We start from the raw sequence: 11,690 nt of genomic DNA, 5'->3' as shown, positions 1-11,690 counted from the left end.
TTCAAGACTTCAAATGAAGTGGTGCTAGTAGGTTCATAAAGATCATTGATATTATATGTTCCAAGAGATTTAATGAATAATTTCACCAAAGTACCTTCTTGAGTGATGCACTCTCTGGAAACATATGAGATGAATTCAGATATATGTATGAATAATGGGCTGCCATTGAATTTTGGGAGATCAGGGAATATCTCACACAACTTCTAAGGAGCCATTATTTTAAATTTTGCATAGTAATCAAGAGAAGAGTCACCAGGGTGAATTTAAGGTGCCTTAAAGAATTTGAGGTTCAATGAAGAACTAAGGATTTTTTCTTCCAATGGAGTCACCAAATAAGGATTTATATTATCGTATGAGAACAAGACATGCTTCGTGTCCTTGAAAATGATGGAAAAAAGGTTACCACAAAATCTAACGAGCCTTGGAGGGGGAAACCCTACCAGAAAAGAGCTAGACTAAGTGCTAACAATGGGGTAGAGGCCCAATGTTACTTTAGCCAAAACCCCCTGCTCTTTATCAAATTTCACCGATGGGAGGGGCCCCAATAGGAAGGAGATCACTTAAGATAGATATGTTAGGTATAAGCAATAAAGTGATCAGGTTAGAATTCAATAAAGAGAGAGATTCAATAATGGTTCAAGGCTTTAAAGAAGAAAAATGCTCTCAAAAAGTAGCCCTAGAAAAGGAGGCTTAAGACCTAGGGATGTGATATTTTCGATGGTGATAGGTATTCACAAGATCAAAGCCCATGAGAAAAGGCTTCTTATGATAGACTTCAATAAGTAATAACCTCACACTGTAGGGACCAACCCTATATATATTTTTTCTTTTCCTTTTTTTAATCATAATAAAATACAACCAGAAGAGAAAAACATTGGGAATTCAAAATTATTCAGCACTGTCTAACACATCCCTAAATTTCATTTCACTGAACAAATCATAAAACTTACATATATTTAACTAAGGCCATAAAGAAATCATACAAAATAATATTGCAACACATATGTACAGTTCACCAGAAGTCGATACTCCACTTGATTTGTCGTTACTTCTCTTCCCTTGTTGTCGGTCACCTCCGAGAGTGAATGACGACGTACTTGATCCGAATGCGATGACCCACCGGTTAACCTCCTAGCCTACTCCTTGGGTACTCTTCTTCTCCGCAGACCCCCGAGCTGCAATGGGGTTGTACAATGGAGGAATGCAATAGCTGGTAGAGGAGAGCACTCCTTGGCTCAAGAGTCCCCCCTCTAAAATCCTCTACCTCACCAAACTCTCTATAGTTTCATAATCACTGCTCTAACATAGTCTCATCCATCTAACAATAGGATTCCCAAAAGAATTCCCTTCTCCCATGGATTGCCCCTTCTTTTATAGGAGTCCTCATAGGTGACACTTGGCATGTCATGCATAATTAATTATTCTTTTATAATTCAATAGTTTGATTATTCACCCACCCATTGTCACTCTCTCATCAAGGGTCTCCAAAATTATTTACTTAAATTTTAATTTAAAACTAATATTTTCCTCACCTCAACAAGATTCTATTTCTTCTCCTAGTTTCCTTTTGATTCCCCTTTTTACTCCTTAATTTGTGTTCATTACTAAAGTCAATTAATGAGTCAATATTTGAACCCCTATCTATTTCCTAATTTAACTCAAGTTATCTTTTAGATGGATATTCTTATGTTGGTTGCTGCCACATGGAGGTTCTCTACATATCTCTAAAATTTAATTTATTAATCTTATTTTAATTCACCATCCTCTTCTCTTAATTAGGTTTAACTATTTTTGGATTAATTTTTATCCTTACAATTATGTCCCTCTTTCCCTTTTTACCTAATTAAACTGCATAATCTACCTAATATTTTCCAACATGGGAAGGTTGGAGTTTTTAAGGTAACCTATTTTATTTCTTCGTATGATCCTCTTAACCCAAGTTTTATTTTTTATTTAATTACCTCAATTTCTAACATCATTTACCCTTGATGTAAATTTACCTAGTTTTCATTTCTTGATTATATTTATTAATTTATTTATTTTAAATGATTCCAAGGGTGCCAAGTTTTGGTCGTGCCCTTCAAGAACTTCCCTTGAAGTTCCAAGGGTGCCATGCGTAATAGTTTATTTGTGATGCCAAGGGTGCCAAGTTGGTCGTGCCCTTCAAGAAATTCCCTTGAAGTTCCAAGGGTGCCACACCACTTGCCCTTCAAGCATTCAGTGACTACGAGGGGAAGGTATAGGTGCAACGACATAGACAACTATCATCTCTTATATTGCTTGCTATAGTGAGACTAATGGTGTTGGGGATCAAGGAATCTGCCTTGATGCGTGCCCCCCAGTAAAATCCTCATGAGCGACCCAAATTTGGGATGTTCCCTCATGACATCGTGATCTTCAAGGCGAAGGTGTTTCAACCCTTCCAACCCAAGCCACGACGAGAGTGCTAGTGGGTGAGATTAGGGACACTGGCCCACCCATCCCATGTAGTTCCATCTTCTTGTACAACCCCATCACCCATATGTGAGTCATTCGGCCAAGCAACTAATCTGTGCCTATAACCACTAACATTTCATTAGAATATAGATAAACATATATAATTGGTTTCAAAATTGACCTTGAATTTCAAAGACAAAATAATATAGTTTTTTTTTTCATTAAACCAGTTGTCGTCAACTCGTCATATGCAAGTGCCTCTGGTGGTTTCCTACCATACTCGATAACCATCAGTAACAAGGTTTCTCAATGTTAGTCATTTGCCATAATAGCATCACTAACAACACCTAGTCATTCACATCATTGTTCATTGTAAGCTCGAACTAATGAAAGTAGGTAACATAGGGGACACATCCATCATGGCTATCATCATTAAAACATCAATGGAAGCATACATATCCATTAAGCTATCAACATCATAACATCAATAGAAATATACCTATCCATCAAATTTATCATCATCATGATTTCAATAGAGAGCATACATATCCTTTACTACTATCATCATCATAAATTCAATAGAGACCAAACATAACTATTTATGCTACAATCATCATAGTATCAATAGGGAATATGCATAACCATAAATGCTACAATCATCATAATACCAATAGATACATACATAACCATTAATGCTATCTTCATCATAATATCAATGGAGAACATACATAAACATCACATCCACTAATATCACAACCACTAATAATAGAGTCATATGTCCGGATCCTCAACCTGAGGTCCTCAAAGAATAAAGTGTGGGCCTTAGGGCTAAATAAATGTTAATGACATATCATTTCCAGTTAACTAGAGCAGGGCACTACATACACCCCCTCTTAATAATGGACTTCATCTCGAAGTCCTTGGAATAGGTAAGGAAAATGGTGACGTATCTCTTCAGTATCCTCCAAAGTAGCTCAATTGGGACTATAGTTGTCCCACTAGACCTTAACCTAGTCCACTAACAGATGTCACAAATATGATCTTCCTTGGCACTCCATGCAATCTCATAATCTCATCAATAAAAACTCTGGCTATTTCTAGTGCCTTATATGTAGTCTTAACTATTATGAAATTGGTGCTCTTGGTCAACGTGTACACCACTACAAATATGGAATCATGTCTTCTTTAGTTCATTGGTAGTCCCACAATGAAGTCCATTGATGTAACTTCCCATTTAGATTTTGGTATCTCATGGGGTTTCAATAACCCTGTTGGATGTCTATGTTCAGCTTTTACTCGTTGACACTCTAAGCATCTTGCTACCCAGTTCACGATGTCCTTCTTCATCCCTTTCCAAAAGAAGAGTGGTTTCAGGTTCACACTCATCTTCTTAACACCAAGGTGTGCCATGTGTACTACGTGATGTGCTTCATTCAAGTTTAACTGGCATATATCTTCATTCGGTGGTACATATATCCTTCCCAAAAATCGTAGTAGCCCATCATTATCAAGGGATCATTCTTCATATTTTGGGACCCTCATTTCATCCTCCATCAAACTTTTGCTAACCTCCTGGTACCAGGTGTCTTTAAATTGTAAATCAAGTGGTTTCTCCCTCAACTTTGTCTTTTAATGGAACCATTGAAAATATATGAGGCCTCCTACTTAAAGCATCAACCACCCTATTTACTGTTCCTTTAATGTAAGTGATATCAAAATCATACTCACTAATTAGCTCAGACCATTATCTTTGTCTTGCATTGAAGTGGTCTTGAGTGAATATGTGTTGTAGCCCACAATGGTCAATCCTAAGATCAAACTTCCTTCCTAGAAGGTAGTGTCCCCAAATCTTTAGTGCATAAATGATTCTACCATTTCTAGATCATGGGTTGCGTAGTTTTCTTCGTGGGTTCTAAGTTTCCTTGATGAATAAGATATTACTCTTCCTTCTTGCATCAACAAACAACCCAACCCTCCTTGGAGGCATCAGTGCAAACCAAAAATTCTTGTTCCATTTCTGGCACCTTCAAAATTGGTGTTCTCGTTAATAACACCTTTAACCTTTGGAATGCCTCTTCACATTTTTATTTTTATTTTTAGTCCAAATGAATTTCTAGTTCTTTCTTTGGAGCTCGGTAATGGGGCTTGCTATCTTCGAAAACCCTTCGACAAATCTACGATATTAGCTTAAAATGGTCAATTAGATATTAGACTTAGGCATAGTTATTTTATCTTTTATACTTTATTTCACTTTATTGTATTTCTCAAACTATCCCACATTCATAAAGTGGATTGACTTGACTTTTTTATAATTTTATAAAAGAAAGCTTTCATTATGATACATAATATACCAAACTATTTCAAGTTGTCTTGATCTTTTTGATTTCTCAATTTTCATGATACATGTTAACAAGTTTACAAAAGATATATGGGGAGGCATCCCACCCATACTACTTTCATTTGGACTTCACCTTCATACTAAAAATGTTACCTTCACTTGAGCATTCAAACATCCATGATATACTCTGCATCTAAGAAAATGATTGACCTCCTTAGGCAAATTCTTCCAATTTATTTTCTTCCTTTGGGTAAAATTCTCTGCCTCTTTCTCTTCATTGATAAAAAAATTGACTACCTTTCGAATTTTATAACCTCCATCTAACTTTCCCCTCTTCTGGAAAATGTGATTCCTAAGGTAACACCTATTGCACACCAGACCTTTTATGTCCATTCCTTTGCATAATAATTTTCCAACCTTTTAAAAATAAATGATATATTTTCTCTATTGAATTATTCATATGCAATTTTAGTTCATCTTAAATATCAATTTCAAATTATTTACATATCAAAAAATTTGTTCATACTTGTCTTCATGAATAGCTGGAATGGACGATTTATCTTTTGAGTTTGGTAATAAGATTTTACCACCTTTGGATCCTCTTGCAATGATTTCTAACTCTCTTTTACATATACTTCAACAAAAATACATGTATTTTAAACAAATATCACCTTTAAGGGGCCCTTTAATTTCTCATACTAAAAATCATTTCCATTTAAATAATACAATTACATAGATTTTCAAATCTCTATCTTCTATTGTAGCTAAAAATCCCTATATTAAAGTGTCTCTTAAATTAAAAAAAAAAAAAAAAAGAGTTGAGAGTTCATTAAGGTATTAAATCTTCTTCCATTGTTCCCTTCTCGAATACCTTCCTCCAACATATCTTTCATCTTTGTCTTGAATCGCATATCCCCAAATGCACGTGAACTAGATATGTCTCCACAAATTCGACCATTGGTAACCTAACCACCTACTGCTTTTATACGTCGTATTTCATCGAGGGAAACTTTGTTATTTCCATATGGGCGATGAGAACTTGTAATATCCATTGTCTTCCCTGAATGAGAAAGTACCACAGAAGAATCGCCAATATGCGAAAATATCAATCTGCCATATCCTACAAACATAACAATTGTTGTTGAGCCTGAGTCAACCTCATCATTTGCTTCTTCAAGCCTCCTACGTAGAGTGGGTTCATGATAACAGCTTCCTATCAGCTTCAAAAAAAATTTCCCTAATGCCTCCCTTGTAGCATCTAAGTCGTTGGACTCCAACAGTAAGCCATCTTGTAAAGCTATTGCACATTCTTTGTACAATTCATCCTTCAAAAATTTATCAGAAGAAAATCCAACATGGCAGTCAAAGACTGCTGTGTAAGTGAAATTATTATTAAGCACATTCACTCGTAAAATTATGGAATTTTCCATCTCTGTTCTGGCACCTTGAATTCCAACCCATCCCCATTTAATGTCTCCTTCTTTTGACGTGTCAGACGCTGAGAGATCCACTTGTACAGGTCTCACTATTACTCCAGCCACCTGTACACCGCCTCGTTTTCTACATTTGACGGAACCTCTTAGAACTCTCCTCTATATTTTGCATTTATTTACACAGTCTCCTGAACAATTTGGCATGAAGGCATTATAATAAACGAGGGTTGATAATTTCATTATCTCGATAATAAAAGAAGTTTCCCTATGTGAAGCTTGGTTTTTTTTTTTGTCTAAGGCTTCTAAAGAGTTATTATTCATTGAACTACCTCCACTGTGGAATGTCCATAGGCTTTGTTCCCTTCCTCATTTTTATTCCTCCGTATTCAATTATTTGAAATTGCAATGCCTTCATCGATGTGCTCATCATTCAATATATTTACAATCTAAGTCTGCTAAACAGATTAGCGTAAGATGCAATAGCACATATATTTATGAGAATGATTGAGAACTTTGAGATATCCAAAAGGGTGATTTCATCCATTTAGAAACAGGTGATGGGAAATCAATCTGCTACCAGTGGTTTTGATTTAATTTTCGTACGATGAGATATCTGCACCATTCTTTGAGCTGAGTGAAAGGCGGTTATGATTGGCTACTCGTATTACCACTGACTGAGATGCCATTTCACATCGGAGTGACCGGAAAATCCATTTCTTCCATCAACTTGAGTTTGTTTTATTCTTAGAAATGGATAAATAGGTTTTATCCCAAAAACAAGAAATGAGATTTGTCTGAGTTTTCCAGCTCAGTTGGATGTGTAAATAGGTTCATATCAGCATGATCTTTTATCTTCTGTTGACAGATCGACAAAAATTAAAGACATAAACTACACCTAACAAAGCATGTAGAGGATTTATGGGCACATGGAAAATAATCTCCTACCATCGGTGACAACGAATATATGACTGGCATTTTAAAATCTACGTGGATGTGATTGTGAATCGAACTGCTAGCTCAAACCGCTTCAATCTTTCTCCCTGCATTTCAAACTTGTGACGTGATTCAATTTTTCGTTCTCACCTTCTGCGATCTTTGTAACAAATGTTTGTGTATTTCCTACTGAGCTTTATGGTGAATTACGCACAAATCCTTACATACAAATCCATTTATCAGTAACTAGTAACTGGTGGGAACATAAAATGAAATTTGAATTAGTATTCTTGGCTTTCAAAAAAGGCATTGCAGGCTTCTTAAATTTTTCTTACCTTGGCATGTCTGCTCGTGATCGTTGGAAATAGCAATCCACACATTGATATCAAAACCATACAGGTTCCCATATGAGAGGTGTGTGTAAAAAAAAAGGTAGAATAGCCTACTAACTTGGGGAATATAAGCATAAATATCAGATTTAGCTGTTTGTGAGGCATCTGTTCAACTAATTTCACTCATCTCATATTGCACAGTTGAAGATTAGTGATCCTACGTTGCAATTGCAAAATTTGCCAACTAATGATTCTATGTTGAAAAAATAGTAAATTAATCAATAATGTACCTATTAATCAATGAGTCAACTCCAAACAGAGAAAACCCAATTAAAAAATCACACGTAATTGGGTGATCCAAAAAAAAATTGGGTTATTCCATAAATTAGGCAAAGCATCACTTTTGCTTAATGATAAAAACCATTTTTCCTTTTTTCAAAAATATATATATATATAACTGCAATAGTTCGCTAATGTTCCCAACTTCTTCGAAACAGTTTTATTTATTTATTTATTTATTTTCCCTCGGTTTGCTAATGTTTCCCACTTTCTTCAAAATAACTTATTTTTATTTTACCCTTGCCTACTTATATGCATTCCAATCCTTTTGGGATTTGCATGCATTGTCACATTTCAACTCCAATCCCTTCTGAACCAATCCTTTCTGAATTGACACACTACGATTTCAAGAATCATTCCAATGCTAACCCCTTTTAAATCAACAAGGAACAAGGATACGATAACATAGATCAATGGTTACTCTTAAGCCAACTTCAAATAGAGAAGAGCAGGTAATGCCCTTTAAACCCTATCACAACAGTTATGCATATGGGATTACAAAAATAAGCCTCAAAACTCTCCTTCCTTGCTCACCTTTAAACAACAAAGCATCTGATAATTTCAAAAGGTCCCCGCTCTCACCCCACCATTCTTTTAACACACCAAAGGTCACCAGATCAATACAATAGAAATAAAAGTGAAAATTGGAAAATAAATACATGGATCTCTTGAGCACAAAACACCCATCAGAGATCATAGTTTCAATACAAAGAAGAGATAGAAAGCCAATAAAACGCTCAAGGAAAAGAAAATGACAAGAATAGTTAGGATTGGAACTTTAATCGAGTAGGATAATACATCATACTTGCTAATTACAGGCTCTTAGATCACTGAGTGACGGAACCTGAGACCAAAAAAATGCTCTAAATGCAAAATGTGGGATGGCAGACAAGGGATAGAGGATATAAAGAAATGCAAAATAGTGGATTTGTATAAACCCAGGAGTGGTCACTTTGTTGTTGAAGGTTTCATGCCTGACGGGTCTGCGTTAAAGTATAGTTGGCATTCCTGTTACCCTTGTGATTGACATATCTACGCTCCATGTTGTATATATTTTGCCTCAATTATCCCAATCAAGATACACCCACTTGATAAGGTCTGGTGGATCAAGAGGCAATCCACATCTTAAGCGCCAAAACACTGGGAAATTTGAATATTCAATCCAATCAATTTGTAGAAATTTCACACCTGTAGATCAAACTGATATATGCAATGTACTAAAGCATAATACTTGATCTAGTTCTATAAAACATTAAGTGGAAGCATAATCGCTTTCATGAGCAACATCAAGCATAAACACATATAACTGATCAAGAGAAATAATTAACCATAACACAAGATATATCACTGGGGAAAGCACCAACATAAAACCCCTATCTGTATTATCAATCAAGTGGAAATCCTCTTTTGTTTACAAAAAGAATCAGCTCAAGAGCTATCCCGTACTCTCTGCAATAAAAAAAATGAAGATCATAGACTCCCTAGGCCTCAATATATAGGCCACAAGTTCTCCAATCTCCTATATTAGGTATTTATTTTGGAAATAAATCCTTCTCCATGCAAGGAATACTTACTAGAAATATCCAACCATCTGATAGTACATTGTCTCTCATCTGAACTCAACTGGGTCTCTATCTGAACTAACATGCATCAGTTATCCATGAGGGAATGCTCAGTTATCTGAAATAATAGTTGTCACCTACATGCAAGCATTAACAAACTATATCTCATTAATTTAACAACTTGTTAAATTAATCTAACTGGACTTGACTAAGTAAAACTAAGTCAACTGATCTTCTCATTATAGAACTCATACTTGATTCCTCAATCAGTGGGACAACTAATTGCATGTTCTCACAAAGACTTCAAGTTTAATTTTCCATAATTAATTAACTCATGGAGATTAATTAATTAATATTTTAAACTATTGTTAAGACCAAATTCGTTTTTACTTCCTATAGTTAGACCAGGGACTGCTAAAATAGGAAGGGACCCAAAAATTCTATTTTTAGAAGATTCTATTTTTAGCAGTTTCACCTCTCACCCAAGGTGGCCAAAATGCTCAATGGCCAAACTGCTATTTTTTGGAGTTCTATTTTTTAGCACATTCTAAATTTAGCATTTCTTGTTGCACACATTTCAACACAATTTATATCAAATAATTACACTCAGATCTTGAAAATCTCGCCCAAATATCAAATGCAAAGCATTGTTGGCATAATTAATTAATAATTATAGATTTCTGAGGGTGAAACTGATTCAATTTATTTTCTATCTGCAGGATTTTCATGGCACAATTTCTGATTTGCCCAAACTATCACACAAATCATACAAAAAGGAAAATTCTATTCTGCTTTTAAAAATTAGTCTCTCACGCAGCAACTAGCAAACAGGAGATCTGATTTCTCTGTGTTACGCTAGAAACCCGTTTTTTTGCCCTCTACTACCGTCTTCTTCAGTGAATCAATGATCTCTTTAGAAAAATGGTCCGCCTATACGGGAATATAGTTCCCTTCGATTTAGCTCAGTAAATTCGCTACCACAGGCCCAGCCGTCGCTTGCCTATAACATGATTTCAGCTGGTTTAAACCTAGCAAAACTTTGTTTGGTCAAAATGTTCAAACTTCACAACAATTTTATCCATACGTTGTCCTTGTTTTTGTTAGGTAGGTGCAATGAGGTGCCAACGATGGTTCAATTCTCGACTTCCATATTCGTTCTAGATTTGATTAATGAAGCATTTATATTCTTAAACAACGCAAATCCAGAGTCCATCTCTGGGTATCCCAAGTTGTGTTTTGAGAATGAAAGTAGTCCAAGTTGTGTTTTGAGAATGAAAGTTGTGGCCAAAACTCATTATTTTTTTTATTTTTTTATTTTAGCCATTACCATGTTTCGCTAAAACTCATTGTTAAACTCATTGTTTTAGGTATGATTTGACAATTATACAATTCCTCAAGGACATCTGTCATGGATATTCCCTGAGATAAATTAGCTAGAGATTTTCATCATATTATTTAACAAAAATAGCCAGCCCATAGGCCTCAAGGGTTCAACATAGCTCTGATACCAAGTGTAGGGACCAACCCTAAGTGTAGGGACCAACCCTATATATATTTTTTCTTTTTCTTTTTTTTAATCACAATAAAATACAACTAGAAGAGAAAAACATTAGGAATTCAAATTTATTCAACACTGTCTAACACATCCCTGAATTTCATTTCACTGAACATGTCATGAAATTTACATATATTTAACTAAGCCCATAAAGAAATCATACAAAATAATATTGCAACACATATGTACTATTCACCAAAAGTCGAGACTCCACTTGATTTGTCATTACTTGTCTTCCCTTGTTGTCGGTCACCTCCGAGAGTGAATGACGATGTACTTGATCCAAATGCGATGACCCACCGATTAACCTCCCAGCCTACTCCTTGGGTACTCTTCTTCCCCGCGGACCCTCGAGCTGCAATGGGGTTGTACAATGGAGGAATGGAATAGCTGGTAGAAGAGAGCACTCCTTGGCTCAAGATTCAAATCTCTAAAATCCTCTACCTCACCAAACTCACTATAGTTTCGTAATCACTACTTTGACATAGTCTCATCCATCCAAAAATAAGGTTCCCAAAAAAAGTCCCTTCTCCCATGGCTTGCCCCTTATTTTATAGGAGTCCTCATAAGTGACCCTATATATATTTTTTCTTTTTTCAATCACAATAAAATACAACCAGAAGAGAAAAACATTGAGAATTCAAATTTATTCAGCACTGTCTAACACATCCATGAATTTAATTTCACTGAACATATCATAAAATTTACATATATTTAACTAAGGTCATAAATAAATCATACAAAATAATATTGCAACACATA

At 35.4% G+C, this 11,690-nt stretch overlaps 1 pseudogene; it reads right to left on the bottom strand.

Annotated features, from left to right (window-relative positions):
- Positions 1-5,565: 5,565 nt before the first annotated feature.
- On the bottom strand, positions 5,566-6,513 carry LOC149201417 (putative protein phosphatase 2C 5 pseudogene; annotated as a pseudogene).
- Between the last annotated feature and the right edge of the window lie 5,177 nt (positions 6,514-11,690).

Source organism: Pinus tabuliformis, chromosome 2_1 (genome assembly GCF_031772625.1).
Source record: "Pinus tabuliformis cultivar Carrire ecotype Pingquan chromosome 2_1, CPIR1, whole genome shotgun sequence".
NCBI lineage: Eukaryota > Viridiplantae > Streptophyta > Pinopsida > Pinales > Pinaceae > Pinus > Pinus tabuliformis.
The sequence above is the reverse complement of the archived record's forward strand: the minus strand, read 5'-3'. Positions and strand labels throughout refer to the sequence as shown.